This window comes from Sarcophilus harrisii, chromosome 2 (genome assembly GCF_902635505.1).
Source record: "Sarcophilus harrisii chromosome 2, mSarHar1.11, whole genome shotgun sequence".
Lineage (NCBI taxonomy): Eukaryota > Metazoa > Chordata > Mammalia > Dasyuromorphia > Dasyuridae > Sarcophilus > Sarcophilus harrisii.
This window is the reverse complement of record NC_045427.1, coordinates 409393500-409411084: the sequence shown is the minus strand read 5'-3', so window position 1 is coordinate 409411084 and position 17585 is coordinate 409393500.

Below are 17585 nucleotides of genomic sequence, written 5' to 3'. Positions count from 1 at the left end.
CTAAAAAAGAAAAATATAGAAATATATTAAGATATATAAACATTTATATGTGCATTTGTATATACATATATGTATTATATGTGTGTACATCTGTATACATATACATGTGTATGTATATACATGTATATACTCAAAAGGAAAAATGTAGAAATATATTACAATATATAAATATTGTATATACATATGTATATGCATGTATATGTGTATATATGTGTGTATTATTTAAATTTTTTATTAATAATCTTTTTTATATATCATTTTAATTAGCAAATATTTATTTCCTCCTCCCCTAATTGGAAAACCATGTGCTGTTATGTTATAATAAATCATACCTCAAGAAAGATAGATTGGAGATGGATATATACAGTCCAGGAACAGGTAAGTATAAGTGAGCAGAGAAGAGGCGATTTCTTCCATAGTAAGATATTTGAGTAATCTGCCTCAATGCAGTTAGTGATGGCATGAATAAAGTGTCAGGAAGACCTGAATTCAAATGCACCCTCAGATAGACACAAGATGCATGAAGGCTGAGCAAGTCACTTAACTTCTGATTCCCTCAATTTCCTCAGCTTCAAGATGATGATGATGATAATAAAACTTGCCTCTTAGGATTATTGTGAGAATCAAATAAGATAAAAATATTAACAAAACACTTAGCATAGCAAATACATAGTAGGTGCTTTATAAAATGCTTGTTTCTTCCTTCCATTCTTTATGATATAGAATAAAAAATAAAGAGAAATAAAAATTTACTAGCAGAACCATCCTGCTTGGCAGCTGAACAAGTCTGACAATATATTGTGTTCCACGTCTAAAATTTCCCATCTCTGCAGTGAAAAGAAAGAAGTGTGATTTTTTTTTATCTCTTCTCATGTATCAAGGTTAATCATTATAAATTTATTGTTTGTCCTTCGTTCTCAAAGAGGATCCTGACATGCAAATGAAGTGGATTTAGTGAGTATATACTGTTCAAAGTCATCATAACTAAACAACATTTAGTTGTTTGGTTTTGGTGGGGAAAGAGGGGTTTTAACATTTATATTGTGGTCATTGTGTATTTTGTTTTCTAAGTTCCTCCCTTTTCTTCAGTCTACATCAGTTTATATGTCTTCCCACACATTTTTGAATTCTCTCTCTTTATGTTTCTTACAGCAACTAGATAGATAGAGTTATGGAGTCAGGAAGACTCATCTTCCTGAGTTCATATCTGGCCTCAGACACTTAACTAGCTATGTCATCCTGGACAAGTCACTTAACCCCATTTGCCTGAGTTTCCTCATCTGTAAAATGGGCTAGAGCAGGAAATGGCAAACTACTCTAGTATCTTTATCAAGAAAACCCCAAATAGGGTTACAAGAATTGGACATGACTGAAAAGACTGAAATAAAAATTTTTCATCCTATAATTTATAATATGTGAAAAAAGAAAATTTAATAATTACAAGCAGATATTATGCTTTGGGGGTCAGCTAGGTAGCACAGTAAGTAAATAGATTGTTAAATCTGGAGAAGCCAGATTTGAACTCCTGACTTCAGGACTGGTGCTCTATCCACTACCAACTGGCTGCCCCCAATTATTTATTTCTAAAGAATATTTTTAGTTAGAAGAAATTATAGTAAATTATAATAAAATCATCAAAATTATTTTTAAAAATTTCATATAAACTAACATAATTCCTGGTCCTTCTAGTGTTAAAAATTATTCCAAAATTAGAAGAGAATCAGAGCATACACTTTTCACAACTATGGCTAAAAGGTATATGTTTTCTTAATCAAAGAAAACATAGAGGAAATTACAAAAGATAAAATACATAATTTTGATTACATAAAATTGGAAAGCTTCTGAACAAACCCAATTAACATATCTAAGATGATAATAACTATAGCAGACATTTATACAGTGCTTACTTTGTGCCAAACACTGTATTAAGCACTTAGTAAATATTATCTCATTTGATTCTCATAATAGCCCTGCTATCATTATACCCATTTTATAGATGAGGAAACTAAGGGAAAGAGTAGTGAGGAGATTTGCCCAGAATCACACAGCTGGTAAATGTTTCAAAGTACATTTGGATTCAAGTCTTCCTTGACCTATCCACTCACCACCTCGCTGCCAAAAGAAATGATTAAATAGAAAGAAAAAATTCTGTGTGTCAAATAACTCAGATAAGAGTTTGATAGCCAAACTAACATATACATACATGAGGCCTAGGGAGAGTTGTGTGTGTGTGTGTGGGGGGGGAGGAGTGTTATTTATATACATACATATACACTTAACTATACATTTGTAGATAATTTATATGGTACTCAAAGCAAACGAACAGTTCTCAAAATAATTAAGAACCTTTGTTAACTATGAAAAAAATGTTACAAATCACTAATAATAAGATTAATGCCAGTCACAACAATCATAAAGTTTTATATTTTATACCCAGCAAATTGGTAAAAACTATGAATTGGTACATCCATTAAAAAAAAACAATTTTCAAAATGATTAAAATATCAAACTCTGATACAAAGATTCTATTACTAAGGTCTTTGATAAAAAAAATAGTCCCCATATGAACCAAAATATTTATGACATCTCTTTTGTGTATGATAACAAAAAACAGAAGCAAAGTGCCCATGAATTGGGGAATCGCTAAATAAGTAATGGTACATGAATATAATGGAATATTATTGTGTTGTAATATATAACATAAATAATAAATTCATATAAACATGTAAAAACTTATATGAATTGATACAATGAATATGACATGACATGTAAGTGGAGAAAAAACAACCATCACAAAACAATTGAAAGTGAATGTTGCAAAATTATAAAATACAAACTTGACCTCAGAAAAGATATGAGAAAATATCTTCCCCTACTCTTTCTCGGAAGTAAGATGTCCTTGAGTATGAAACATTGAATTTATTTTTCTTTTTGGATGAAAGGATCAGTTTTATTAATTATTTTTCTTTTTAAAAACATATTCTATTATGTCGATTTTCTGAGATGATTTTCTGAGAGAGAGGGAGGGGAGGATTCAGGGGAAAATGTAGATGGTATTTTTAAAAATTCCAGATATCAAATAAAAATATATTTTTAAAATTATATAGATCTTTAACCCAGAAAAAAAGGTTAAGTAAAGATAAACTTAAAACTTATATGTTACTTATTGCATAAAGAGGGTAAATACTGTCTTGTTCATTACATTCCAGAAATATTTAAAGTCTACAGATTTAGAGGGTAAAACGAACTCCAGTGATCATCCATCAGAGGCATCAAATTAAAATAGGAAGGATCCCTGCCTCCTGCATATTGACTTAGAAACTTCCCTTCCCCTCTCACATATACAACCAAATTAAATCGAAAGCACTTCTAGTTCTAGTTCAAGCTGTACTGGGCAGTTTGCAAGTATCTTGCCCTTGAAGCTTGTGAGTTTGATACCTCTGTTCTAGTCACTTCTGAGATAGGGATGAAGAAACAGGCTCAGAGAGTCAAGGTGACCTGAACAAGGTCACACCGTGCTGTAGATCAGGCCTGACTCCTGTCTGTCCAGAAATTCAAGCTTGGAATTGGAATGAAATGCAATGCTTCTGAGTAACTGACACAAGTTCTACATAACCATAAGAAGTTTCTGTAATGATAGCAAGGAAAATATGGGACAGTAAGGTGAGACAGTGGATAGAACATTGCTGTGTTAAATCTGGCCTCAGACACTTATTAAATGTATGACTTTGGACAAGTCACTTAACCCTGTTTGCCTTTGTTTCCTCATCTATAAAATGAACTGGAGAAGGAAATGGCAAACTAGCCCAGTATCTTTGCAAAAAAAAAAAAAAAAAAATCACGGCGTTGGACATGAGTGAAATAACTGAATAACCTCTTAATCCAAATCCAGAAATCTTTCCACTGCATCATGCTGCCTCCCTAAGGACATTCTTCTGAAATTTTCCAGAAATACTTTTAGGTCAAATAAAAGGAAAAGCTTCTTAACTTTGTGCTCATTAAAAGTATAAATAGGTTTTATAGAGACTTAGATAAATTAGAATCAAAGAACTTCACATTTGAAAAGGCCCTGAGATGGCATCTGGTTCAATTCATATTTAAACAAGCATCTTCTTTACAGAAAATCTTCAGAGGTGGAGAACCCTTCCGAATCTATTTTTAGATAGTTTTTATCATGGTTCAGCCTTTCCTTACATCAAATCTGAGTGTTTCCTACTGAAACTTCTTTTACTTATCATAGCTAAGGGATTAATGATGGTCAATTAAAAAGAACTATCAATTTTTGAAAGGAATGTCTTCAGAGCACCACATCTGGAGTTTGAGGACCTAAGCTTGCATTTTGTACAACCTCAGGCACAGCCTTAATAGGCTCCAGATTCTCTATCTATAAAATGATTAGTTCTCATGACTTTGCAGAGCTGTGGGAATCAGTGGGTATGGAATACATACAGCATATGATAGAAATTCTTTTCAATGTATATTGGTTCTGCTGGTTTTTTTGTTTTTGTTTTTGTTTTTGTTTTTACTTTCTATCTTTGAAAAAAAAAATGAGACTTCCGAGGGCAAAGATAGTAGAAGAGAGAAATCATTCAATTGAGCTCTCCCAATATTCCCCTCCAAACAACACTGAAATAATATCTCAAATCAAATTTTGCACATCAGAGCCAACAAAATGTCAGTGAGACATTCTTCCAGGCTAAAAAATACTTAGGAGGTCAGAAAAAGATATTTGTGATATGGAAGTGAAAGTTAGTGTGTGGTCCACATGAATAAAACACCAGTGGTGGATCCAGGTGGTGCTGAAAAAAGCAGCAGACAGAGCTGGTAAGGGGACCTAGAAATTCATCAGAAAAACATCACAGAAAACTCCTATGCTATCATTAGGTACAGAATCAGATGCCATTTGGCAATTTTCTTGCTATTCCCACTTTGGATCATGATTCAAGAGTGAAGAGGACCATTTTTAGTCAAAAGAGAGTCGAAGTCCTGAGGTACAATGTTGTTTTTGGTCACAAGGGATCAGGGACCAAGAAGAACAGTCTCAATTTCCCAAGAGATCAGGGCCCTCCTGGGATAAGGATAAGAGTTCAAACAATGAGAGCAATAATCACACTTCAGTCTAAATCACACAATCCTGGAAACATCAAAAATTTCCAAATCTCCAGAATTAGTTAAGAAAACAGCAGTATGAAAAAAGCCAAAATCTTGAGATGGTGCCCCCCTGTAACATAAAGTTCAAAATCAAGAAATAGGGCAAAACAAATGAGTAAATAACAACAACAACAAAAATTTGACTATACAAAACTACTATGAAAAAAGAAAAGAAAATGAAGACAATAAAGTCAAAACAGCTACAAGGAAAGCCTTAAAGAAAAACTATAAATTGGACATGAGCCAAGAAAAATTCTTTGAAGAGCCAAAAAAATTTTTCAACACCAAATATACATGATAGAGGAAAAAACAGATAAATAAACAAAAGCAAAGAAAGAAAATTTTGAAAATACAATTAATATCTTGGTAAAAGAGGCACAAAAAATGTTGAAGAAAATAACTTCCTAAAAAATAATTGGCCAAATAAAGAGGTAAAAAAATCATTGATAAAAATAATTTCTTAAAAATCATAATTGGACAACTGAAAGCTAACAACCTCTGAGACATCAAAAAATAACAAAATAAAATCAAAAGAATGAACAAATAGGAAAAAAATGTGAAATTTATCATCAGAAAAATATCTGACCTAGAAAATAGATCAAGGAGAGGTAATTTAAGAACTATTGAACTACTCAAAAGTCATGATCAAAGAAAAAGTCTAAACATCTTATTTCAAAAAATTAAAACTCAAATTAAATATCAAAATAAATATAAAAAAACCAAAGGAGAGATTAATAAAATTGAAAGTAAACAAACAAAAAATCCCCCCAAATTGAACTAATAAGTAAGAGTTAGTTCTCTGAAAAAAAACCAACAAAATAGACAAACCATTGGTTAATTTGATTTAAAACAAAAAAGAAAATCAAGTTAATAATATCAAAAATGAAAAGGGAGAATGCATTACTAATGAAGATGAAGTTGAAAAAATTATTAGGAATCATTTTGACCAATTATATGCCATTAAAAGTGATAAAGTGAAATAGATGAATATTTATAAAAATGTAAATTTCTCAGGTTAACAGAAGAGGAAAAGGCATACTTCATCTTATCTCAGAAAAAAAAGAAATTCAAAAGGCATAAATGAGCTCTCTATAAAAATCTCTAGGACCAAATAGATTTAGAAGTGAATTCTATTACTGTTCTGTAAGAAATGACCAACAGGATGATTTCAGAAAGGCCTGGAGAGACTTACACGAACTGATGCTGAGTGAAATGAGCAGGACTAGGAGATCATTATATACTTCAACAACAATACTATATGATGACCAGTTCTGATGGACCTGGCCATCCTCAGCAACGAGATCAACCAAATCATTTCCAATGGAACAGTAATGAACTGAACCAGCTATGCCCAGAGAAAGAAATCTGGGAGATGACTAAAAACCATTACATTGAATTCCCAATCCCTATATTTATTGCCCACCTGCATTTTTGATTTCCTTCACAAGCTAATTGTACAATATTTCAGAGTCTGATTCTTTTTGTACAGCAAAATAACGTTTTGGTCATGTATACTTATTGTGTATCTAATTTATATTTTAATGTACTTAACATCTACTGGTCATCCTGCCATCTGGGGGAGGGGGTGGGGGGGTAAGAGTTGAAAAATTGGAACAAGAGGTTTGGCAATTGTTAATGCTGTAAAGTTACCCATGCATATATCCTGTAAATAAAAGGCTATTAAATAAAAAAAAAAGAAGTGAATTCTACATTTAAAAGACATTTAAACAAACATTTAAGAGACGATTGTAATTCTATATAAATTATTTGAAAAAAATAGATTAGAAGATATCTTACAAATTCTTTTTATGACACAAACATGATTTTGATATCTACATCAAAGAAATTAAAGACAGAGAAAGAAAACTATTGACCAATTTCCTGAATGAATATTGATGCAAAAAATTTAAAAATAAAACACTAGCAAAGAGACTACAGCAATATATCACAAAGATCTTATGTTATGACCAGGTGGGATTTGTACAAGGAATTCAGGGGTGGTTCAATTTTAGGAAAACCATCAACATAATTGACCATATCAACAACAGCAAAAAACCCATATGATTATATCATCTAGATGCAAAAAAAAAAAAAAGTTTTTATCAAAATACAACACTACCAGGAAATATGAGAATAAATAGAGCAATTCTTGAAATATTAGTAGGATTTATTTAAAGAGCAAACATTATTAGTTACAGAAAGAAATCTGAAGTCTTCCCAATAAGATAAGGAACAAGAAAAGGATATTCATTATCAGCACTGTTATTCAATATTGTACTAAAAATACTAAATAAGGCCATGAGAAGAAAAAAGAAATCAAAAGAATAAAATAGGTTATCAGGAAACAAATTATAACTCTTTGCAAATGATATTGCAGTTTACTTAGAGAACCTTAGATAATCAACTAAAAATCTAATCAAAATAATTAACAACTTCAACAATTAACAACTTGTAGGATATAAAATACACCCATATAAATCATCATCATTTTTATATACAAAACAAAACCCAGAAGCAAGACATTAAAAGAGAAATTCCATTTAAAATAGCTACAAACAACATAAAATACTTTGTAGGATTTTACCCAAGAGAAACTCAGGGATTATATAAACATAATTACATGATCCTTTTTCACAGAAATAAAAGCAGATCTAAACAATTGGAAAAAAACATTATTTGTTCATTGGTAGGCCAATCCAATATAATAAAAATGACAGTGCTAATTTACTTATTCATTGCCATACTAATGAAACTACAAAGAATTGTTTTATGGTGCTATAAAAATAATAACAAAATTCATTTGGAAGAATGAAAGTTCAGGAATATTAAGGGAATCAGGTTTGTTTTTTTTTAAATGTGAGGGAGGATAGACTAGCAATTCCAGATATCAAATGGTATGCAAAAAAGTAATCATGAAAACAATTTTTTACTGACTAAGAAGTGGAGCAGTGTATCAGTGGAACAGATTAAGTATATAATGGAATGACCATACTAATCTAGTGTTTTATACCAAAGATACACGCTTTTAGGACAAGAATTCATCATCTGATAAAAATTGCTAGGAAAACTAGAAAGCAATTTAGCAGAAACTAAGCATAGATTGATATCTCATACTGTGTACCAGTATAATATCAAAATGGATAAGTAATTTAGACATAAAGGATGATATCATAAGTAAATTAGGGGAGCATGGGAAAAAACTTTTCTGTCAGATTTATGGTTAAGTGAAAAGTTTATTACTAAGCAAGAGGATTGTGGGAAATAAAATAGATATAATAATAAAATAGATATAGAAATAAAATTACTAAGAGGATTGTGGGAAATAAAATAGATAATTTTGGTTACCTGAAATTAAAAGGCTTTTGCACAAACAAAACTAATGCAATCAAATTCAAAGAAAAACAAGAAACAGGAAGAAAAAATTATAGCATATATCTATGATAAAGGTTTCATTTCTCAAATATATAGGAAATTGAGTTAAATTTATATTTTAAAAGAGCCAATATTCAATTGATAAATTATCAATGAACAGGAAGTTTTCAGAAGCTATCATATGAAGAAATACACCAAATCATTATTGATTAGAAAAATCCAAATTAAAACAACTCTAAGATATCACTTCAGACCTATCAGATTAGCTAATATCACAATATCAAGATAACAGAAAAGGAAAATGACAAATGCTCACAGGAATGTGAAAAAAATGAGACAATAATATACTGTTGGTGGACTTGTGAACTAGTTAATCATTCTGGAGCACAATTTGGAATTATACCCAAAGAACTATAAATTCTTCTTAAAATATTATAGTATTTATTTAAAACAGAGCAAACATCTGTTACAGAGATAAATCTGAAGTCTTCCCAATAAGACAAGGAATGAGACAAGGCACATACTCTTTGACCTAGCAACACTACTACTAATTCCATAATCCCAAAGAAATCAAAGAAAAGGAGAAATGTCCTATTTGTACAAAAATATTTATAGCAACTCTTTTTCTGATGGCAAAGAACTGGAAATTATAGAGATGCCTCCTATCAATTGGAGACTGGCTAAACAAACTGTGGTATATGGTTATGTCTTCCTATAAGAAATGATAAATAAGATGTTTCAGAAAAACCTGGGAAGACATACATGAACTTGGACAAGGTGAAATGTGCAGACTCAGGAGATCACTATTTCCAATAACAGCAGTATTTTAAGTCTGATCAACTGTGAAAAACTTAGCCGCTTTGTTCAAGATAGTGATCCAAGAAAATCCCAAAAGACTCATGATGAAAAATGCTATCCAACTTCAGAGAGAGAATCAATGAACTCTGCATATTAAAGCATACTTTAAAAAATTTTATTTCTCATGTTTTATTATTTTTTTCTGTGTGTATTTGCAAAGTAGCTAATGTGGGAATATGTTTTATATGGTTTCACAGATATAATCAATATCAAATTGCTTGCCTTCTCTAGGAAAGCATAGGGATGAGAGGGAACAAGAGAATTTGGAACTCAACATTTTTTTTAAATGATTGTTAAAAAATATTTACATGCAATTGGGAAATATTTAATGAAATAAATAAAATTATTTTTAAAAATTAAAAAAATTTTCAAATGACATAATATTTGTAAAGTGCTTAGCACAATGCCTGCATATATTAGGTACTATATAAATATTTATTCCTTACTCCTTCTCTTCTTTTAAAGAAATTCTTTATTATAGGAGATGGCTCTCAGGGAGGAGGAAAGGGGAAAGATACATATTAGAATCTAGACAATGTAAAAATAAAAGATATTAATACAAATATAGTTTTAGTTGAGGGATTTAAACTATAGTTAATAACTTCCAAAGCCCTTCTAGCTCTAAGCCCTGTGATTTTCCAAATGTTTTGAATTTATAAATCACAATGTTTTTTTCATTTTCTGTATGCCTTATCAAATCATAGCACCATAAATTTAAAGACAAGAGATCTCAAAGGCTAGTTAGTTAAAACCCCATTTTACAGATGAGAAAACTGAAGTTCAAAGAGTTTATGTGACTAAATGATAGATTTGAAACCAGAACCTCTGGTTCCAAAGCCATTGTACTATATTGCTTCAGAGACAACATCTAACTGACTGCACCCTGGATGTCAGCCTGAGTGATATTTCTAATGTTTCTAACCTCTTAGCAGCTTACATGAAGGTTGGTCATTATAAGACATCTGGTTCTCACCTTTGATTAGAAATGAGAACAGAAAGCTTCTCTAGTCTCAGGCTCCAGGGCAAACAATGTGTCCTCATCATGGATGTTCTCCAGTCAGCCAGAGCCAGATCAAACAAACAGGGCTTAGAAGAACTTTCTGAAAAGTATAAAGGACTACGCAGGCATAAGTTATTATTATCATTGGAAATGCTGGCCTAAGTGTCTCTCACATGAGATGTCTACCTGTTCCCAAGAAATTAATTACTGAACTCTATTGCAATCATGCAAACAAAGTAATTGTTTGAAAATCATTCTTTTTCTCACTGAATTATCATCAAAGACATTTGCAATTATGGTCACTCCTAATGAATTACATGCTAAAATAATTTTTAAAAACAGATTCTTTTTCATAGCCCACCATTTCTCACAGATTGGAAAAATTGTAATTCCAACAAGATTACATATAAATTATATATATATATATGTATTATATATATTACATATATATAATATAATAATAATATAATATATAATATAATAATTATATATACATATATGTATATATAATATTTAATTTTATATAATTATTTAAGCTAATTATAAAATCATATTATAACTATATAATATAATTATATATAAATATATGAAATAATTTATATATAATAATTATTTAAACTAATAATAACCATGCCAAATCAAGTTATTTTTTTAAAACTTTGACTAAGGATTTGATTTGCAAAGGATGTTATTTAGGAAACAAATTATTGAAAAACAGATGGGCATTCCAATTATTCCTTATAATATTACAATATCAGGAAGAATCAAGGGGAGTTCTCTATCAGTTTTGTCAAATTCAAATAGAAATGGAGCATCAACAAACCATATGGAAGAATTCCTTAGGGCTAAAGATTGATTTAGAAAACCACATGTTAACATTATCTATGTTTTCTTTTATTTTTACCTCTAATTTACAGGATATTGAATGAATAACCTATGATAAGGGGACACAGACAAGAATCTCACAGTATGAATAGGTCTGGATGGATTATCATCTACATTGATAGAAGGATTATTCCAATTAATATACTGACAGATTCATTTGAAAATTTAGCAATAACTACATGTTTCCATGAGAATTTAAGCTTTATTGACAATCCTCTAAGCTACGTAGTTAGTACAGATAGTATTATACCCATTTCACAGAGGAAAACACTGAGGGAGAGGTAAAACAACTTGTCCATTATCAATAGATATTTAAGTGTTGGAGGCAGGATTCTAACTCAGGTTTGCTGTTTCTAAGTTCATTACTCATTAGAATCATAGAATAACAAAATTATAAGTTTAACATGAAGCTAATCAAGAATCCCTTCAATCACATCCCCCAACATAATTATCCAGCCTATACTTGAAGATTTGCAGGGAGACCTGTTCCATTTTGGGTTATTCAGTTACTTCAGTTGTGTCCAACTCTTCATGACTCCTTTTGGGAGTTTTCTTGGTAAAGATAATGGAGTGGTTTGCCATTTCCTTCTCCAGCTCATTTTATAGATAAGGAAACTGAGGCAAACGAATTAAAGTGATTTGCCCAGGGTCACAAAGTTAGTAAGTATCTGAGATCACATTTGAATTCAGATCTTTCTGACTAGATTTGGGGCTCTATCCTCTGTATAAGAAGTAATTAATTTGGCCCCTATTCTATTTCAATCAGTATTAATCAATTTGATAGAATCATATCAAAATTTTGTATACAAGGCCTTAGGGCTGTAAGCTGAAGACTCTAAATTCACTTGCTTAACTATAGGAAGTTAACTAAAGGCCCTCCACTACATAGAAAGTCTCCCAAAATATTTTAGTACTTCCAAACCAATCCCTCATCCAGGAGGAGCAGATGACCATCATTAAGATAAGCACTTAGGTCACTGACTGTGATTGCTTGTACGACTGTTAAGTGTCTAACCTAAGGAGAAGCTTGTCCATCATATATGGAGATATTCCTTGCTTCAACCAACTTGTGACCCTGCTGACATTTTGCTTATTTTAGCTTATGTGTTACATGTCAATCAATGAAATTATCCTACATTTATAGAGCTGTTTCAGAACGAATGGACATCTAGGCCTTTAAAAATAGGACCCTGGAAGGAGGAGGCATCTTAGATCATGAGGGAAATCTGAAATCCACTTCATTAGAGAGGACTTGGACCTTTTAATAAAATGTCATTGGAGAGTACTCCACATTGAAGAGTACTAACAGCTAAGTTAATGTTGATAAAGTCTGAAAATGGATTCTTAGCACATTTTACCTCATTTTTGGTCACCTCATAATGGAAGAAGGCAGCTAGTGCCCATTTTGTAGTTTCCTTTTTTCTTTTCTTTGCTTGCATTTTGTTTTCTTTCTCATTTTTTTCCTTTTTGACCTAATTTTTCTTGTGCAGCATGATTATTGTATAAATATATATACATATATTGAATTTAACACATATGTTAACGTGTTTAACATATTTTGGATTACTTGCCATCTAGGAGAGGGGGTGAAGGGAAGGAGGGGAAAATTTGGAACACAAGGTTTTGTAAGGGTCAATGTTGAAAAATTATCCATGTATATGTTTTGAAAATAAAAAGCTTTAATAAGAAAAAATTAAATTATGGCTTTTTATGATAGTAAATAACTTGGGATCCCTGAAAGTACAGTTCAGTTTCCCAAATATGATCCTGATTACACTTTCTCTAAGCCCATTTTACTGTCCAATGGCAGTGTCTTTAAAAAGGGATTATTTAATTACAAATTTTGAATTTGAATAGCAGTAAGTGAATAGAGTTGGATTTCACTGGGGATTTCATTCTTTCTGGCTTTAAAGTGAGAAGTTTGTATAGTATATCTAATATCCAATAAACATCTACATTGAAGACACTGTGTCAAGTGCTGGAGATAAAATTAATACAAAAGAAAGACAATCTCTAACTTCAAGGAAATCACAATATAGAGGAGGGGGACCACACACAAAAAGAGGCCTGAAAATGAAGGTAGAGCAAGGGGACACAAGAACATATTGTTCTGTTTAGTTGCAGCAGATGCAAAGTGGAAGCAACTAAGTGTCCAGTTTTTGCCCTCTCTAAAGGAAGGCATTTGCAGGAGATTAGTCTTGTACCTTCCAACCCTCAATCAGAGAAGGAAGGAAGCTGAGGGAAGTGGTATCAATCAAAGCTTACACTGGCATCATGGTGGAATTCCCCAGCTCCTGCTGTGCCTTCCATTATCCAGCATGGCCTCATTCTTTGCTAACAATCAATCCTCATAGTCCAAGATCCCTCACGGTTTCTTGAATGAGTTGTTCCCATCCCACTTAGAGCTCCTTGCAACTGTTCTTTTCCATAGGGCAGAGGCTCTGAGATAATTCTGATCTGTGGCTACTAGAGGGAGGACTTGGTGAGAAACCATCCATTGTTTTCAGTCCCCTCTGCAATGGCTTTTGTTCCAGGTTATACAACCTCACCCTTGAAAACTGGCAGCGCCTGACCTCCCAGCTGGCAGAAGAAGGGAGGGCTGAGTGAGACATGGAAACAGGCCTCCCCTGGGGCCTATGTTTGAGTGTGAGTCAGGGCCTAAAGGACAGGGGTGGGGACCTTAGAGGCTGGACCTGATCTGATAACAAACAGAAGACCTCAGTCCCCTAGGAGACAGGTCCCAGGCCCCAGGCAAAACTGAATTCTCCTCACTGGAACCAAGTTAACTTTGGCAATGTTGACATTTGCCTCCTTTAAACATTAACAGCAATTAATCTTAATAATCAAAGGACAGACACCTTAAGTGGCCAAAAAGTTCCCCCGGGGCCTGGCAATTTTAGGATTTTATTAGATGGCAGCCCTCCGACAGCAAAAATAGGCATGGTATTTCACCACTAGATTTTGTTTTTTCCACCCTTCTTTTGGCTTTCAAGCTATTAAACAGCCCCGGCCTAGAATAGCCCTCTCTTCCACATCAGGGAATGGAAAAAATGTCAGTGGCATTTTCCCAGAATGGCAGGGACTGGGGTACAATTCTGGAGGGCCTTTATTTTCTTTACCCAGATGATAAAGAAAATGAGTCCCTCATCATTGTTTTCCTTCAATGTCCATAACGTCTAAAGTGGCTCCCCACAAAAAATAACATGGAATTATGAAAAAAAAATCAAAGGACTAAAATCCAAATCTCAATTTTGCCACTTAATACCTGTGTGACCTTGGAAAAGTCAATTTCTCTAAGTATTTCCATTTCCTAATCATTTTGTGACAGACTAGGGAATAGCATCAAAAATGCTCTATAGAGTTCCTCTGGACTAAATGACTTCTTAGAATCCTGGTTCCAATTCTATGACATTAGGAAGAGTGGGAAGTCAAATTAACAAGCATTAATAAGTATTTACTATGTGTCAGGCACTATGCTAAGGATTAGAGACATAAAGAGAGGCAAAATCAGTTCTTCCCCTAAGGAACTTGCAATATACTGGGGACAATGATATGCCAACAACATGTACAGACATGAGATATATAAGAAATACAATATATACACAATATAGATGATATATGCAAGATAATTTGTAGGAAATCTCACAAGGAAGGCACTGGTCTCAAGGGGGCCCAGAAAAGGCTCCTTTTAGGTAGGATCTTAATTGAACCTTAAAAGAAGCCAGGAGGAAGTGATGAGAAAATTCCATGCATGGGAGAGATCCAAGAAAAAAATGCAGAGTTGGGAATTGATAAGAGTATCTTGACTGAAGAACAACTGGGAGTCCAATGTCATTAGAAAAAATGAAACTTGTTGAGGGCATGGTGAGCTACTTCAGAGGAAGAATCCTCCTAGTGAGGCTGATGAGTCTGAATCGAAAATTTTTCCACTCCATACATTTACTCAATATAAAGTTGAAAGAAAGAAATGACTTTTCCCCCCTTAAATTGAAAACTCAGATTCTTCATGAGTGTCTATGCCTGAATCAGCTTTAATCTAAAATTAGATTAGTTTTCCCACACTCACTTTTAAATTTTATTTTTCTAATTCCTAATTTATGGTGCACAGAGTGCTAAGCTTGGAACCAGGAAGACCTAAATTCAGTCTGACCTCAGATATTATCTGTGTGACCTTGGACAAGTCATTTAAACACTGTTTACCTTAATTCACTGGAGAAGGAAATGGCAAAGCACCACAGTATCTATGCAAAGAAACTACATGAACAGTACTGGCATGCTGTGGTCTATGCTATTTCAGAGTTGGACGCAATTGAACAATTATAGGTGTATGTATGTATACATATATCCCTATGTACACATACATACATATATACACATACACACACATATATATGTATACACATATAATAGTACACCAACACTTGTCTGCTTCAAAATTCATAAAATTTAATATTTGATGCGTTTCAGTGAGAAAAAAATTTCCAGCACTTCACATTTTGTAGGCACTGTCATTGCACTTGGTCATTGTCTTGATTGAGCAGTAAGGATGTGAGGTTTGACAGCTCCTCCTTCCCAAGTGAAGAAGGGGTGGGACCCACAATGCGGAGATTGTGCATGTTGGTGGGCAGATTGCAGGACAGTTCCTGCAGGATGAAGTGGCTACAGCACATAGTCTTCCTGTTCCCCAAAAAGTAATACTAGAAGGGCAACAGAGCAGCTGGTGTGGTGAGTAGGAGGAGAAGCAGCCTGAGCATGAGCAGCAGCAGCAATGGGAGCCCAGGTACTGGCTGCACCAGCTGCTGCAGCAATGGAAGCCCAGGTACTGGCTGCAGAAATGCGAGCCCAGGAGCTGCTGCAGCAGCGGGAGCCTAGGTGCTGGCTGCAGCTGTGGACCCAGGACTCCGAGGGGCACAAACTCCAGGCAGCTGGCAGAGCTCTGGGTAGTAGAAGATGGGGACCAAAGCTTCCACCTTCACATCCAGTTCCCCCTTCCCAAGGAAACTTGGAGAGTGTGAGGGGAAGAGTATAAAGATTATGGTTCTCAGAAAGTGAGTTGGGTCAATAAAGAAACTGAGCTGGCTTGTCTCTTTGAAGCTGGAAGCCTCATTTGCCTCTTTGGTGAATTGGGTGAGAAGGGATGGTTAGGCTGCGGACTGGAGATGTAATCCTTATAAGAAAAATTCATTAGTTGCTTTCCATTTTCACCATTTGTTGTGCTTTCTGGATCCAATTAACAAGCACAGAAGTACTACTGTATTGATAAAAATATAGATAGTATAGATATATACATATAAATGTAAATATACATGTATCTGCATATACAACATATATCCATACATACAGGTGTGTGTGTGTGTGTGTGTGTGTGTGTATGGATCTATTGTGTGTTATATGTATATATATGCATATATATATATATATATATATATATATATATATATATACAACACAGAGAGAGAAATCTCACCTCTGGCCTCATAAGCTCTACATACATGCATGTACATAAAGTATGAAGCGGGGTTGGGGGTATGAGGAAGAAGCACAGAATCATAAAATGGAAAATCTAGAAGAGACCGTAGAACAGAACAAACCAGAGATGGTAGGAGTCCTGGAACTAAAAGCAAGAATGTTTAAGACAGAAGCTTTATAATGTATTTTACATATATTAACTTATTTAGTCCCAGAATAAGCCTGTGAAATGTCAGTTCAGGAGAGGGACCACAGGATCTAGCACCCTAGTCTTATAGGTGAAAAAACTGAGGCTACAAGAGAAAAAAAGAGCCTGCTCAAATGTAAGTAAATGACAGAGAGCCATACTGCTCTGGAGGCACCCAGAGCCCACCTGAGGAGCAGGCAGACCCTATGTTACAGACTGGATCCTGTCGGACTCATTTCCTGTGGGAGAGGAGCAGAGGTGTGCTGGAGTCAACTCCTGCTGGCTCTCAAAAGCCAACCATTAAATTTTTAGGGTAAGCATTTATACCTTGGAGATTGGCAGACACCAAACACCAGGACTCAATTTATTGTTTTGTTGAGTTTCTAGATTTAGGAAAGTGATGGAGAAAATGCTAGTAGCACAGATTTTAAAATTGTGTTGCACATACATTTTTTAAGAGAGCTGATTATTAAGTATTTACCAGCATACCCATGGATATGAGTCATGGTAGAGATTGGGTTAGAGAAATTTTGGTCTCCTCAAGACTGGGGCTTTGTATCTCAAGCTTCTATCTCCCTACAGCCTTGATGCGGCTGAGGGGCCAGAGAGAATATGTAGCCGATCCAGAAGGGAAATTTATTGAAAATTAGTTGGTAGGGAAAA